Consider the following 17,678-nt stretch of genomic DNA (forward strand, 5'->3'; position numbering starts at 1 on the left):
AAATTCGCAAACTTGAAATTGAGGCAGATAAACAGGTAAAAATGCGAGAGTTGGAGCTCGAGGCAATGCAAATTGTGGGAAGATCTGCTGCGCAACGGCATCCATCTCGAGATAACGTTCTTCCTGCCCATACTCCACCGTTAGCAGCCGTGTCTTCTGCTCATACTCAACCGTTAGCAACCGTGTCTTCTGCTTCTCCGTCGTTAGTAACTGGGTCGTTCGACGTCAGTAAGCACATTACACTAGTCCCACATTTTAGAGAGACAGAGGTGGACTCGTATTTCAACGCTTTTGAGCGCATTGCTCTGTCACTTGGTTGGCCTAAGGAGGTTTGGGCTCTTCTGTTGCAGTGCAGGTTGATTGGGAAGGCGCAAGAAGTTTTTTCCACTCTTTCTTTGGAGGATAGTTTAAAATACGAAGCTGTGAAATTGGCGATCTTACGTGCATATGAGCTGGTCCCAGAGGCATACCGACAAAAGTTTCGAAGCCATAAAAAAAATTCCAACCAGACCTTTGTAGAGTTTGCAAGGGATAAGAGTATTTTGTTTGATAAGTGGAGTAATGCAAGCAAAGCTGATGATTTTGTTTTGCTGAGAGAGTTAATCCTGCTGGAGGAATTTAAATCATGTTTGTCTGAGCGTGTGGTGGTGTACTTAAACGAACAAAAAGTTGATTCACTGTCACGGGCTGCTGTCTTGGCAGATGAATTCGTACTCACCCATAAGGCGGTATTTTCCGTAACGCGTGTTGAAAAGAGTGTGACTGGCACCCCGCCGCAAAATCAGAGTGTCCGAATAAAGCCTGGAACTTCACAATCTAGGGAGGTAAGAGAATGTTTTTACTGCCATAAGCAGGGGCATTTGATTGGGGATTGTGTTATACTTAAACGAAAGCAGCAGGTGCAGCCTCCTAAAAGTGTTGCATTACTTAAAACGGTGCAGTCATCCGAATTATCAAGCTGTACTGATATTCCTGATGCAAATTATAAACCTTTTGTAATGACGGAGTTAGTTTCGTTGTCTGGAAAGATAGAAGATCAGAGAGAAGTCCATATCCTCCGAGATACAGGGGCTATGCAGTCGCTTATGGTCAGGGTTCGAATTACAAAGTGGCTTTCGGGGGAGCCCTATTTTCCGATCCTCCCTGACTGATTTTAACGCTTTTGGTGCATGTTCGGGCATTTAAAACAATAGTTTTACAGTAAACAGTACAGAACGTACTTGGTTACTTACGTAACCTCGGTTCCCTTACCTCGGAGATAAGGGAACGAGTACTGCGTTGGCTTGCCGTGCTATTTCTCTCACGTCAGGTGTTTTCGCTTCAGTCGATTAGATCTGTCATATGGCGAGTTTTCTCTGTATTTATACTCTTCTATTTGGCGCGCAGAGTCTGGCAGGTCGCCAAGCGCTCCTATTGGATCGCGTGCTTCTGCTTTCTCGCCATTGGTTTGTGCAGTTGCCTCAGCACAGCCCATCAGCGCGCTCGCGCGAGCTCTGATGCTCTCGCCTGTGCTGCTGCAATACGTTTTAAAATAAAGGCTTCAATATTCTCGAGAAAAGGAGTTTTCTCTTGTACAGAATGTACAAAAAATGTACAGAAAATCAAAATCTATATGCGACACAAAAAAATGGACAGTGTTTTAGAGCTCCCCCTAAATGTCTCAAAGTAGGCTTTCAGGGGAGCCCAGGTCCTTTTCAGGGGAGCCGAGCTCCCCTTAGCTCCCCCGTAATTCGAACCCTGCTTATGGTGTATGATGTTTTGCCTTTTTCCGAGGAATCATACTGTGGCTCGAATATTCTAGTTCGTGGTATTGAAATGCAGGTACCAGTTCCTTTGCATCGTGTGCACTTAGATTTGTAACACTAGATTTGTAACACACTTCAGGATTTGTAAAGGTCGGTAGGCTATTCGTAATTCGTTGCCTGTGAAAGGAATAACCTTTATTCTAGGAAATGATTTGGCCGGAGGCAAAGTCATGCCCGTGCCAGAGGTGACTGATTCTCCGCATGTGTGTGCAAGTTTTGATGTGGCTAGTCTATATCTGCCTGTGCTGTTACGCGCGCTCAGTTAGCGAGGACAGATCAAGTCGCTTTGGCTGACTCGTTGATGGGGCAGACGCTAACAAACGGCGTGTTAAGTTCTGAGTCTGAAACGAAAGTGAAAGAGAATTCCTCACAAAACACTGATCTGAAAACTCCATAAAGTGTTCTGGGGAAGTCGAATTCGTTAGCACACGTACGTCGGGCCGACGTACAAAGTTCCATCGGCACGATGTCGCTCAGAGATCGTTTGCTCATCGGCAATATGTCGCCTCGACGTCGGCCTTTGATCGCAAATGATCTCCGGCCGATGTTTGAACGATGCAAAGCTGTAAATCTTTTGGCAGCTCTGCATGGGTTTTATAGGACCTTTATTTATATAGGTCGGACCTTTCGGGCTACTCCTTACATTAGACACCATGCGCTGCTTTCATTGACGCACACACACACACACACAGAGAGAGAGCGGAGATCGCGCTGCAACACTCACTCAGCAGCACATAAACTGTAGTCAACATTGCCCCGAGACTTAAATTGATAAAACAGCTTTGATACTGAACACATGCAACTTTCATCCCTAAAAATGGCCATATTCAAGAAAAAAAGTGGAGTAGTTTTACAGTTCCATCTTACCTCGCACTCTTTCAACGTTAAACTGCTGGAATACATGCTCTGCTTCTGTGAACAGTAAACCCCGCCTTCTATGATTTGATTGGCTATCTATTTGGATGGTCGCTGTAAGGTAGACCAGCCTAAAATGTAACTTTTAAACCTTTTTGCCATCCTAAAAACAGAGAGGAGCAAGAATTTCCAATATTGAATTTCCAGTTTGGCCATTTCTAACTATTGACATACTATTGTTATTATTGACGTATAATTATAGGACTTGTACCCCTCAATGTCTATGTACATGTATACAGCCTTGGAGTTACTTGACTATCCAATATGAAAAAAAGTAGGCTATACTGACATGGAAAAATATCTTCTTAATTTTGTGTGTAACTGTCTCTAGTATAATGAACAGACACAATTCAAGTTAAGACATTTTAATGACACCAGAAAGAACTCCAGGAGAAAAGGGATCAAAAAGGAACAGCAACAATGTAGAGAAGGATTCTTCCTGGCAACCTGTAACAGAGTGAAAAACAATGAGAAAAAGCAGTTAGGACTAAAGCTAAGAATAAAATTGTCATTACACTGGATAATATAATTAAAAATCTAACAACAATCAAAGGTACATCAGCTGGCAAACCATTTAATAGTTTAATAGGTTTAATAGTCTATTTAAAGGGAATGATTGTGGTGGGGAGTTTGCTCAAACTATGGCAGCGATACAGCGAATAGTTGTTCTAAAAGACGCCGCCGTCCGCGGAGTGCTTTCAAAGGCCAGTGAAAGCATACTGTCAGTTAAGTTGTAAGTAGATGCTAACTGTTTCTCATGGGTTCATATGGTATTTTAAACATTTACAGGGGTAAGTCTGTGATTTTATTGCCATCCGAATCCATAATGTCAGTGTTTTTTCTCACCCAACCCACATATATTTCTGAATTGCTTTTATAAAGAGCACCGCTTTCTCACATAACGCAGTGAAGCAGCCCCTGCACGAGTGAATAATTGATTCTCGAGCCATCGATATCAGCAGATTCAGCAGCATCGCCACGGGCAGCACTGGGTAACGTCACACGTAAGAAGGAATATCTTTAGCAGCTTTCTAAAGTATGGTTCGGGGAACACGCCTATAAATGGTATACCTTTAGTTAAGTTATACCTTAAGAGTCTTCGAAGCACTATTAGCCCAGGTGTTTATGAATGAGACACTGAATTAATTGGTTTTAAAAGTGTTTGAATTAATGATTCAATTGAGTATCTTTTTTTAAAATAGACTGGAACATGTTATTCTGATGTATGTTATCGTGATCTCCATTTTAAACAAAACAAAAACGATTTTAAACCAAATAGATTCTCAGTTTATCCTGAATTAGGGGCCGTTCACATATCGCGTCTAAAATGAGTGGAAAGCGCTCTCTCCTTTCTACAAGCACTTGCGCTCCCGTGGCGTCTGTCGTTGCTATGCAACCATGAACTGCGCTCTCCATGATGACGAGGAAGTATCAGCAAAGGATTAATGATTTCTAGCCCTTGCATTAGCTTTACTACTAGATATATTTATGGAGATGAGAAATAAAAACTCGCCCTGTTCAGCTATGATCAGCTGTTCGGCCGAGCTTTCCATGTTGTTACGGAAAGGCCAAAGCTGATCGGTTGGTTTTTGTCACATGACCTGCGGTGCGCTTGTGGCATTCTGAAAAGTTGAGATGTTTTCATCTCGCTGTGGCATAGACGCGCCTGGAAAAACGGGCACGCTGCATCGCATATGCGCGTCACTTCTATTATGGTATTACCGGTGTTGTCACACTTTGATTAACTGGTGGGGAAATATCCGAACGTATGACTTAAGGTACAATTAACTAAGAACGTTTCGGGAAACACGTATTAACGATAAGGTACAGCTTAAGGTATAACTTAGGAACGACGTAGCGTTAAGAAGGTTTCGGGAAATCCAGCCCTTATAATTAATAACGTGTTTCCTGAAATGTTCTTAGTGTTGCGCTTTTATTGAGCAGGTCAACATGCAATAACATAAATTAGTTATTTACACCAATAATGTGATGCGGCTGCTGGGCAATCTGGTGAGTTTTGGAGGTGGAGCATTGAAGAGAGGGGTGTGTTTGTTTGGGTTCATTCCAAATATCAACAGTGTCCAACAGCGTTTTTGAAATATCGCTTACCCCACCTTAATATCTGGCAGTTTTTGTGTCCATCTATAGTTGCCATCATCTGAAGTCTTTGTGAGTGTTGGTGTCATTAGAAGTCTTCACAAGTGAGGCTGGATCCACACTGGAGCTGCTGTAATCTCTAGTGAACTTGCTGAGCATCCTGAGATAGAAACAGGGAAGCAACAGGAGAAAGATTAGCATAGCTGCAGTTCATATTATTTCATAATTGTTCATAAAGATGTGAATTTGAGAACTTGTCCCCTGTAAAATACAAGTCCAAAGTTGAATTTAGAGATTTGCACTCGCAGAACGTGACTTAAAGCATAGACAGTGATATTTAAATAAATAGATGATAACTCTGTAAACACCATACTAATTAAAAATAGACTACTATGTACAGTTAAGCGTTTTCCTCACATAGAAAACTGGTAGAAAACGCTTAAAGGTCCCATGGCATGAAAATGTCACTTTATGAGGTTTTTTAACATTAATATGAGTTCCCCTAGCCTGCCTATGGTCCCCCAGTGGCTAGAAATTGTGATAGGTGTAAACCAAGCCCTGGGTATCCTGCTTACGCCTTTGAGAAAATGAAAGCTGGTAATAATCATAAATGTTTCTTGAGCGTCAAATCATATTAGAATGATTTCTGAAGGATCATATGAAGCTGTGATGCTGAAAATTCAGTTTTGATCACAGGAATTCATTACATTTTACAGTATATTCACATAGAAAACAGTTATTTAAAATTTGTCATATTATTTCACAATATTATTGTTTTTAATGCTGTCTTGGTGAACATAAGAGACTTCTTTCAAAACATAATTTTTTTACCAACACAATTAGTGTATGTTTGACATTAGTGTATGTTTGAAGTTTTACTTACTAATCATATTTCATAGCGCCTTAGAGATGATGATCCGCCCAACTCTGCTACGGTGGAGGCCAGGGCATCAACATTGAAGGATCTAGGAACACAACAAACCATTTGTCACAGAGCCAACAATATAATGCCAGGTTTATTACAAGTAAGAAGCTATAGCTAAGCTATATTATATATAAGCTACAGCAGAGGTGAAATGCTTTTCTGAGATGAGTTTCTGAATCTATTTGACCTGCATCTGGGCATGGAGTACCTACGGCCTGAGGGAAGTAGCTTGAACTGGCAGGACAAAGGATGACTAGGGTCAGCTGCCTTCTTCTTTTGTCTTCTGTTGGAGTAAATGTGTGAGAGAGGGGGAAAGTTAATGCCTGCAATCTTGCTACACGTCCTAACAATACTCTCTAATCGTTTTTTGTAGACAAGGAACCAAACCAGCAGATAAAACAGAAGGTTAAAACAGACTCAATAAAACATTCTCATCAAAGTGGGGTCAATGTTAAAATTCCTCAGTCTACGGTAAAAATACATTCGCTGCTGCTATCAAAACATAGCTTACTATCAATTATTGTGCCAAGGTACTTGTATTCTTGTAGGTTGGCCATCAATGATAGTGAGGGGAAGAGGGGGGCTCTGTTTCCTAAAATCAATAATTAATTCTTTAGTTTTGGATTTCCTACCTGTATTTCCTACTTCTCCGGCAGCAGCTTTCTTCAGAAATGTTGAAGTCGTGGAGCTTTCCCTCTGTTATGCGTTATTTTGTTGCTGCTGAAATCACAGAACATTTTTTTTTATCAATATTTGTTTACCATTGAGCTAGTTTCAACCAATTTTCTCACTCCATGTAAGTGACGTCACCGATTACATACGTTTATGTTTACGTTTGTGTAAAATAAATTAGCTCACTTCCAAGTAAAACCTTTACAAAACCTCTCATACACATAAGAGGTGATTAAAAGCCCAAACTTTCATAAACAAAAGCTCAACCGAGTTAACGTTAACTTAGCTTAACTTACCTCTTCTGAAAACGGTTGAGATGCTAACGGACTTTTTCCGAAGACACAAAACCATGTCTATAAAAGTAAATATTCAACATAATGGATTTACTCATCACTCGGTCTCAAATTATTGCAGCACAAAAGGAAGATCCATCTTTGCGTAAATGTTTTTCGACTGTTCTTAGTTATGAGGCTGCTAAGACAAGACATAGCCTACTGCGTATTTTGAAGATGATGGATTATTGATGCGAAAGTGGTGTTCTAGGGTCGATGATGATTTGGATTGGAATGTTGTGTATCAGGTGGTTATTCCAAGTATATTTCGTTCTCAGGTATTATGTTTGGCTCATGAGCATGTATTATCTGGACACTTGGGAATAACTAAGACTTACAATCGTAATTACACCATTTTTTTTGGCCAGGTTTGAAACGTGATGTTGCTAAATTTTGCCGAACTTGTCACACATGCCAAATAACAGGGAAGCCGAATCAGTTAATTCCTCCCGCTCCACTCTCTCCTATTCCAGTTGTGGGTGAAGCATTTGAAGAAGTGCTTGTAGACTGTGTTGGTCCCTTACCGAAGACAAAATCAGGTAACCAGTATTTATGCACTATTATGTGTAGAGCGACACGATTTCCAGAAGCGAGACCGTTGCGCAAAATAACTGCTCCTGTCATTTTAAAAACGCAAATAAAATTATTTTCTACATTTGGTCTACCTAAGGTGATTCAGACAGACCAGGGAACGAATTTTTTGTCATGCGTTTTTGCTCAGACTCTGAAGTCTTTGTCTATAAAACAGAGTCTCAAGTGCCTATCATCCTGAGAGCCAGGGTGTAATTGAGAGATTTCACCAGACCTTAAAAGCGATGCTTCGAAGGTATTGTATGGAGACAAATAAGGATTGGGACGAGGGAATCCCTTTGGTATTGTTTGCCATACGTGAAACAGTGCAGGAATCAATCGGTTTCAGCCCAGCCGAGTTGGTTTTTGGGCATACTGTCCAAGGCCCATTAAAGGTCCTTAAAGATAAGATGCTGGAGACTAATTCAGAGTCTGAAATAAATATTTTGGACTATGTTAGTAGGTTCAGGAAAAGGCTTCACGAGGCTTGCGATCTTGCTCAGAAATCTTTGAAAAGTGCTCAGTGTGAAATGAAACATCGTTATGACATCAAAGCAGTCGCACGGTCGTTCCAGCCAGGTGACAATGTTTTAGTGTTACTACCCGTCCAAGGGTCTGCATTGTCGGCTCGATTTACTGGCCCTTATGAAGTGGTCAGGAAACTTAGTGAGACAGATTACGTTATACGCACACCGGAGAGAAGACGTAAAACGCGTGTTTGTCATGTCAACATGCTCAAAGTGTATCATGAACGAGAACAAGTGCAATGTGATCTTGTGAAAGAAATTGCACCTGTCATGGCAATGACGGAATTTATATCTGTTGCAGAGGGTGAAGTGGATGCAGATGAGGATGGTTTAGTGTTGAGAAATACTCCTCAACAATGTAATAAGTTAGAGAATTCAGCTATTCTAACAAATTTGTCTTCTCATCTTTCTCATCTACCCGATGGGCAACTGCAGGATGTGGTAGATCTTATCACCGCATTTCCAGCTTTATTTTCTGACGTTCTGTCTCAGATTAATGTGTTGCGACATGATATTGATGTTGGTGGTGTGAAACCTATAAAACAACATGCTTATTGACTTAACGCTATCAAGCGATCCGTCATGAAGGAGGAGACTGAGTATCTGCTGACAAATGGATTGGCCCGGCATAGCTATAGTCCGTGGAGTTCTCCGTGCCTTTTGGTAAGTCTGACGGTTCGTTCCGTTTCTGTACGGACTACCGTAAAGTGAATGCCGTGACCGTACCTGATTCCTACCCTCTTCCCAGGATGGAAGATTGTGTCGATAATATAGGTTCTGCTAATTTTGTCAGTAAACTTGATTTTGGCAGGTACCCTTAACGCCACGTGCATCGGATATCTCTGCGTTCGTAACCCCGGACTGCTTCCTACAATACAACGTTATGGCGTTCGGGTTACGAAACGCTCCTGCTACATTTCAGAGGTTAATCCAGATAGTTTTAGCTGGCGTGCCCAACTGTAACGCTTATTTAGATGATCTGGTAATTTTTTCTAAGGACTGGACAGAACACATGTCCTTACTTCGTACAGTGTTTGAGAGGCTGGAGAGTGCTTCACTAACCCTTAACTTGTCAAAATGTGTGTTTGGTCAAGCTAGTGTCACCTATCTGGGCAAACAGGTGGGACAGGGACAAGTGAAGCCTGTGGAAACGAAAGTTGCAGCTATTACGGAATTTCCAGTAGGCCTACCTACGACACGGCGAGAATTGAGACGATTTTTAGGTATGGCCGGGTACTACCGTAATTTTTGTAAAAATTTCTCCACAGTAGTAGCCCCTCTCACTAATCTTCTTAGTCCAAAACGAACTTTTACGTGGACTGATGAGTGCCAGATTGCATTTGAGAGTGTTAAAGCTTTGTTGTACAGCACCCCAGTTTTGGCGGCTCCAAATTTTGATCGCTCTTTTAAGTTGGAAGTGGATGCGAGCGCGGTGGGCGCTGGAGCAGTGTTGCTTCAAGAGAGCGAGGATGGCGTGGACCATCCAGTGTGTTTTTTCTCCCGTAAGTTTAATAAGCATCAAGGAAATACTCTACAGTTGAAAAGGAAACTTTGGCGTTGCTGCTTGCTTTGCAGTTCTTTGAAGTTTATTTAGGTTCTTCCAATCTGCCTACGGTTGTGTATACGGATCATAACCCCCTTGTTTTTCTTTCTCGGATGTATAATACCAATCAACGTTTGATGCGTTGGGCTCTGTTTGTACAGAGTTATAACCTTGAAATTCATCATAAAAAGGGGTCTGAGAATGTTTTGGCTGACGCTCTTTCCAGGGTTTGAAAAGGGCTTATAGCGGGTGAGTTATGATTTGTTTCATGTTAAGATTATTATTTTTATTTTTTTTTGTAACAAACAATATGTTTGTTCTTAAATGTGGGGGTGTTACGATATTATGTGACACCAAGCTGTGCGACTTTGGTGTTTCTAGTTTCTTTTGTATTGTTTCTGCCGCTGTCTGTTTTTTTTTTTACTTTCGCTCTTGCAGGCGATGTGCTGATCAGTCGCCTGATTGGCTGTCAATCATCTGAGAGGAGGGTTCTGGCGTGCTGACGTCTGCAAGTGAGATCCAGTCATATGGTTACCGGAAACCCGGGAACTATAAAAGGAGTCATGAACGCACTAGACGGCGGCGGCCTTTTTGTTTTGTGAACTTGACTTTGTGTGCTTAGTATATTTTCTTCTGTTAAGCTTGATTTTGGTTTTTGCTTGTTTTCAATTTTTGAGAATTTATCAATCTCAGTTAAAGGTAGGGTAGGTAATCCTGTTCAGAAACACTTTTTTTTATACTGGGTGAAATGGTCCTTCCATCCTGATAGTAGTCAATACATTATGTGTTTAGAAAAAGGAATGAAAAAAATCTGACCTCTGTAGCAGCTGCAGGACAGTAAAAACTCTGACCAATCACTGCCATTCGGTGCAAATGTAAAGAACCAATCAGATGCCTTCATGTCTCGTGCCCGAGCCCCACTGCGCGCGCTGCCCTGCGTGCACTCATCACATGTCACCGTTCCGGAAATATTCAGCTCAAAGCACCTGCATATGCAGTCAGCGAAGGCAAACAAGGCAAAAACTACTTCCTCGGACCCTGCCCGCACTCTTGAACGACCTCCTCTGCTTCGCCCTCAACCCCGGACCTGTCCTCGAACCGACGATGCGGTAACGTTACTTGTCTCCGGACTCGGAGTGTATGTTAGTCTTCATTAGAGTCAACAATGTTTTCATCATGGAAACTCTTACATGCAAAACACCTTATATGTTATGAATCTTACACGAAATTCACCTTCATCACAGTGTAACTGATGGTAATGGAAAACCGTGTATCAATGCAACCTGTTTTTAGTTTTGCCTTATAAATATAGCTCGTTACCGAATGAAACTTTACCATTATCGATATGCTAGCTTGATAGTGAGTACTAAAAGAAATCTTATTTGTTTATATTCATAGTGATAAAGTTAGGTATTTTATTACATGTGATTCTGACATGATGTCACTGTATGTACTACGCTCCTTCCTCTCCACTCGTCTCAGGTAATAAATGCTCTTCCAGCTGAGCCTGAGCGTTTGGCGTCGCGCGTTCATGTGTTTTGGGGGCGTGGCTTTGGAAGGAGCTCAGAAGGGAGGGGGTGGAGTGAATGGAAATAATGAGCTTTGTTTATTGCAGATTAAAAGGTCTACAGTCACTCGATTTTTATATTTTCTTTTTCAGAGTACTTACATTTTAATTATGTATTGGTATATAAAGACAGTTTAAACAAATTTGGAATGTTTTTTTTTAGAAAAAAGATTACCTACCCTACCTTTAATGTGTTTAAAGTTGGTCATGTGAGGTGTCGTTGTGTTGCCGTCCTATTCTTTTTATCTAAATGTTTGAGAGCGGTAACGCTGTGTTTTGGGAATGATAAAGGAAAAGGGACAGGTAAGAGATGTCACGTGACGTACATTGCACTTAGGTTTATTTTCTGTTTAGATACACTAGGTCAGGGGTGTCCAAACTCAGTCCTGGAGGGCCACTGTCCTGCAGAGTTTAGCTCCAACCCCAATTAAACACACCTGAACCAGATAATCAAGGTCAGATTATCTGGTTCAGGTGTGTTTAATTGGGGTTGGAGCTAAACTCTGCAGGACAGTGGCCCTCCAGGACTGAGTTTGGACACCCCTGCGCTAGGTTAAGAGGGCAAGTGCCATTCGTTGTATTTTTGTTTGGTAGTGAGAGTAGGGAAGTATACGACGTCTCGGACGTCGAAGACCTTTCCTTTCTACATTTTTCTTTTGCGTTAGTTAGGTTAGTTTAAAACGGCGTAGAAAGATTCTTTTGTTTTATTCTTTTCTTTGAGTTGGCACTGTCCAGTTATTCCCTTTTCCCCTTCCAGGTCTGGGATAATATAATTTGCTGGTTTGTTTGATTTATTTCTGATTGTAAACAACTTTAATTGTTTTTTTTTTTTTTTTTTAATCTATCTATATATATATATATATATATGTTTATATATAGATATATTCTTTTGACCAGTTGCACATAATAAATGTTCAAACGCTCTGCTGCTTCCTGATATCACTCATTTCCCAGTGTTTCCATAGTAAAGATTGTTGACGGGTGACATAATGTTCCCCTTCTACCCTCCTAGACTTTTAAAACCATGAAGGGATTTTTTTGGCTAAAGTTAGTATTTAATGAGCACATGGTGTGCAGCAGTAAGCAGTGATTCACTGTTGAAGCTGACTGTGCACTGTTTAAAATGTATATTTAGAATTTCTGAAAAGTTTTTATATTAATTAATATTTCACAATGACAGGGTGGTTAAGCTTGACAACACGCAACTACAAACACAATATGATGAAAATTAGGAAATATAAGTGTAGATACTTTCTGTGTGTGTTGCAGATGTTTTAACCTCCACTGAAGAAAGACCAAATGGGGGAGGGGATGTCACTGAGTACATCAGTTGGTTTCTTAAAGGGGAGTTTACCCCATAATGACAGGGTGGACAGCAATTTCGGCAAGAACGGGATCAGACAAACTTTTTCAAGATGGCTGCCAGGAGTTTTCTCTGAGAACCTGGCCTCTTAGAATCTAACAAAAATCTTCTGAATCCTTTCTGGTATTCTCAAATTTAGTGGTTAATTGACTCAAGTTGCATTTTATTTAAATTGCGTCTCAATATTGGGGATAATATTTCCACTATCTGCTGAGCTTGTGCTGTAGCCCAAGTTGATGGGCTTTTGGGCCTACTAGGACCTTGACAAACAGATCGGTCACCATCAACATTTGCAACTTTCATCAACTTCCGGTACATCCAGGTAAGACACATCATGCCTCCTAAAAATGCTAAAACATCTCCTTGTGAGGAGGATGCTGTTGTTACAATGAGTGTACTCTCCCAGTTAATGGAGCAGCAGAGAGGGATCTATAAAGATATGTTATTGCAGCAGCAAGATAACTTCAAATGTTTCATTCAGCTGATCATGGATGGAACTAACAAAAGATTGGATGGTGTTATCAGAGATGTACAGGAGCTAAAGACCAGCTTGGAATTTACCCAAACAAAGCTTGAAGAGGAGAAGATGGGATGTACTGTGATTGAGGCAAAGATAAGGGCATTTGAGACAAATATTACTACTTCCAAGCAGGAATTGGATGCAATGTTCAACAAGCTTGACTACATTGAAAACCAGAGCAGGAGAACAAATATTTTAATTGATGGCATTGCTGACGAGAAAGGAGAGAATTGGTGTGAATCAGAGAAAAAGGTGCGAGAAATGCTTTCAAAAAACTTGGGCTTAGATGGAATAAACATGGACATTGAGCGTGCCCAGAGACTTGGTCAGTTTCAGGAGAGGGGAAGGCCAAGGAAAATTGTTGTCAAACTTCTTCGCATTAAAGATAGAGAGCTGATTCTTTCTTCTGCCAAGAAATTAAAGGGCACTAGGATCTACATTAACGAAGATTTCTCTGAAGCTGTGCAACTGAGGAGGAAAGAGTTGTGGCCGAAGGTGAAAGCTGCCAGAGAGAGAGGTGATAAAGCGAGTTTGAAGTATGATAAACTGATCATCACTCCAAGGGCTGGACAAAGTCAGTTATAGGCCTAATGAGCTTTAAAGCTCAATTTTATATATGTTTGTGTACATGCATGTGTGTCTGTGTGCAGGACTTATATATATGTAGTCTACTTGATGATGATAAAATAACTTAGGGTACAAGATATTCAACTAGATTATAATATAGGACTTATTTACCATTCAACTAAGATGACCAGTATAAATAAACTACCTAAAGGTTTAATCCTTGCTCATATTAATATATGTAGTCTAAGGAACAAAATTCAAGACCTGTCTTTATTTTTGCAATTGAACAAAATAGACATACTTATGATTTCTGAAACTCATCTGGATCACTTCATAGACAATTCAGATGTTGAAATAGGGGGGTTTTCAATTTATAGAAATGATCGAAACAGGTTTGGAGGTGGTGTGGCCATTTACATACGGGATCATTTCCCTGTTAAACTGAGACATGACTTAATGGTTGATGATGTTGAAGTGTTATGGTTACAGGTACAACTTCCACATTTAAAACCGATTATTCTTGGCTGTTGTTATAGGCCACCTAGTGCCAGGATAGAGTATGTAAATGGTTTATGTAATATGCTAGACAAGGTGACTGAGGAAAACAGAGAGCTATACTGGCTGGGTGATCTAAATATTGATTGGCTATCTGATATTTGTCCTCTGAAGAATAAGCTTAAAACTATGACAGACACCTGTGGTTTATCTCAATTAATGGATCAACCAACAAGAATTTCTAGTAACAATACAGGATCTTTAACATCAAAATGTATTGATCATATTTACACTAATAATCCTGATATGTGCTCAACACCCGTTTCTGTAACAGTTGGCTTTAGTGATCACAACTGTATTGCTGTCTCCAGGAGAACTAAGCTACCTAGAGCCTGTCCTAAAATCATTATGAAAAGATCTTATAGGGTATTTAATGAGGAGAGTTTTCTAAATGAACTGGATAATATTAAATGGAATTTGATAAGTGACATTGATGATGTGGATGCATCCCTTAATTTATTTATGGATTGTTTTATGAGAGTTGTTAACAATCATGCCCCATTAAAGAAATTTACAGTTAAAGCCAAAAGTGCTCCTTGGGTTGATACTGAGTTAAGGAGCTTAATGGCTCAAAGGGAAGAGGCTAAAAAGGTTGCGGTTCTTTCTGACTCTCTTGAGGACAGAAAATTTTATTGTACTTTAAGGAATCATGTGACCAAGGTGAACAGAGTGAAAAAGAAAAAATATTTTCAGAAGAGAATTGACAATAGTGGTACAGATAGTAAGAGAATGTGGAATGTACTTAATGAAATCATGGGGAAAAAATCTACTTGCAATTCTTTTGTTGAATTGAATGGAGTTTATTTGACTAAGCCAATACAGATTGCAAATTATTTTAATGATTATTTTGTTAATAAGGTTTCTAATTTTAGAGAGACAATGAAATACACTGTAGATTCCAACTCCAACGAGCTAATAGAAAGGTGTATTATGAAAGATAAACTGTGTAGTTTTGAATTTCATCAGGTTAATGTTGTGCAGGTCGAAATGTTGCTGAGATCTTTGACTGTTGGTGGGTCTGCTGGTACAGACAACTTGGATAGTCGGCTGTTGAAATTATCAGCTGGACATATTTCTAAACCAATCTGTCACATTTTCAACAGATGTCTGATTAGTGGTGTGTGTCCAAAACTTTGGAAGGAGGGTAAGATAATTCCTTTACCCAAAGACACAAAATCAACTTTCTGTGGTCCAAATAGTAGGCCTATTAGCATTTTGCCTATTCTAAGTAAATTATTGGAAAAGATTGTATTTGAGCAAGTGCAAGATTACTTTTCTAACAATGATTTGACTACGATGTTTCAGCATGCTTATAGGTATGGTCATTCCACCTGCACTGCAATGACACAAATGTCGGATAGCTGGCTAACATCAATTGATAACTCAATGTTAGTGGGTACACTACTACTAGACTTCAGTGCTGCCTTCGATCTGATCGACCATGAAATTTTGATTTCCAAACTTATTAGTTATGGTTTTACTTCCTCAGCAATCAAGTGGTTTAAGAGCTATTTGTCGGAGAGGTCGCAAAGAGTTTATTTTAATGGTGCATTATCTTGTAGCAAGTCCCTGGATTGTGGTGTCCCTCAAGGAAGTTGCCTCGGACCTTTGTTATTTTCAATTTTTACAAATGATATGCCGTATATACTCAGTAAGGCTACATTGACTATGTTTGCTGATGATTCTACTCTTTATTATGCAGCCCCTACATGTTCAGAGCTTAATCAGGTTCTGTCTTGTGAGATCAGCAAATTGTATAACTGGATCAAAACAAATAAACTTGTTCTAAATATTTCAAAAACTATGAGTATATTTGGTTCTAAGTATAGATTATCTGATAATCCTAAAATTAATATACAAATAAACGGTCAAAATGTACAGCAAGTAAAAAAGGTGAAGCTTCTTGGACTTTGGCTTGATTGCACGTTGTCATGGTCTGATCACATCAACAAAGTTGTTGCTAAAATGGGTAGAGCTGTTGCAGTAATGCGTAAATGTGCACAGTTTCTAAATTCACAGTTGTTTAGTCGTGTTGTTTGTACATTGGTTTTGTGTCATTTGGATTACTGTTCTGTTGTATGGTCTGCTGCATCAAGCAGTCATTTAAAAAAATTACAAGTGGCTCAAAACAAGGCTGCAAGACTGGTTCTTGGTTGTTCTTCAAGAACTAGTGTTGCAGAGATGCATGAATGTCTTGCTTGGCAGATGGTCAAGCATAGACTATCTGTTAATATGTTAGTATACTTTCATAGAATTATTAACACTCAGACTCCTACATTTCTTTATGATAATATAATTTGCAGTTCAGATATACATTCACATTACACAAGAGGGGCGAATAGTCGACAGATTTCTTTACCCCTACCTAAATCTGACTCTATGAAGAGGACCGTGTTTTATAGGTCAATTGTGTTTTGGAACAATCTTCCAGTTGGGGTTCGTGAAATTAAGGGAAAAACTGGTTTTAAAAAAAAGACTAAGACTGTATTTGTTTTCAACATCATAATATCGTCTGGATTGGTTGAGTGAGGTTGTATCATGTGCTATGTTGTTTTTCATTATTTTATTATTATTTTAATCAGTACTTTTTGTATTGTTACTTTTTCTTGTTCTTTTATGTGTATTTATATATTATATATTTGGGAGTAATTGTGATTGTAATTATTGGATTTTGTATGTATTGTCTGGACCCCAGGAAGACTAGCTGTCGTCTTGGCGTCAGCTAATGGGGATCCTTTTAAATAAACAAATAAACAAATAAACAAATTTCAGGGACACATGCAAACTGCTTATTATGAAAATAAAATATAAATAATCAAAATGACTTGTTTTATTAAATAACTTGCTGAGGACAATAAGTACATTAAAAAAGTATTATAATTTTATGTAATTTAACCACTTTTTACACTCACTGAAGTTAGCTGAGCAGCGTGCGGGACATGCCAAAAATCACATACGTCCAATCAAAGAAAATGGTATAAAATCAGAAAAACACATTTCAAGAGATGTATCATTGTACTTGTATGTGTGTAAGTGTTTGGCCATTTATAATAAAACCTCAGAATTTCATTATTTTACATTATGTTCATGATGACTGAGCGATTCTTATGAGGACACCAAAGGCACTTTATAGTGATATTGACCCGTTTACGCACTTTTCAATCCACCAGAAAGAGATCATACTTACTGTGTCAGAACAACGTAAAACGAATGCATGCTGCAACATGCTCTCACTGCACTGTATAGCTACTGCAGAACAGGTTATAGGTTACACACCAACATTACACAAAAAAATAAATCACATGCCACATTACACTCATCCACATACCTGAGATAGGACAGATAATTAGTGATGTTACGTCTGACACCGACGCTCCGAAGCTTGCTTCAAACTCGAACGGTCCTTGCAATGAACCACTGCTTCGGAGCTTGTATCATTACGTCACTAGTCACGTGAAAATGACTTCTGAAGCAAACACACTGGTTCACTCCTGTAGTAAACCACCTGACTGCTTTGACAGCCCAATCCAGTGTTGACAGGTTTGAAACCTGGCGGCTGTATTTCTTATAAAAGTGAAGGTAAAAAAAAAAAACTATAGAAACCATTACAGAAATTCTATTGGATTTAATGGTTTTCATGGAAATTGTATTGGCTGTAATGGGAATTATAGTGGTCTCTGTGGGTCTACTGATATGTGTTGTGTTGTATTGGTGGGGGCA

The 17,678-nt window shown here is 39.5% G+C and overlaps 1 long non-coding RNA gene across 1 annotated transcript; it reads right to left on the reverse strand.

Annotated features, from left to right (window-relative positions):
- Positions 1-3,071: 3,071 nt before the first annotated feature.
- LOC311294084 lies at positions 3,072-17,405 on the reverse strand. The gene is made up of 6 exons (XR_014628012.1): positions 17,287-17,405; positions 6,375-6,462; positions 5,955-6,025; positions 5,701-5,782; positions 4,835-4,977; positions 3,072-3,167 (listed from the first exon to the last, which is right to left on the reverse strand). It is a non-coding gene; the product is annotated as an uncharacterized lncRNA (long non-coding RNA).
- Between the last annotated feature and the right edge of the window lie 273 nt (positions 17,406-17,678).

This window comes from Rutilus rutilus, assembly GCF_951802725.1.
Source record: "Rutilus rutilus genome assembly, chromosome: 7".
NCBI lineage: Eukaryota > Metazoa > Chordata > Actinopteri > Cypriniformes > Leuciscidae > Rutilus > Rutilus rutilus.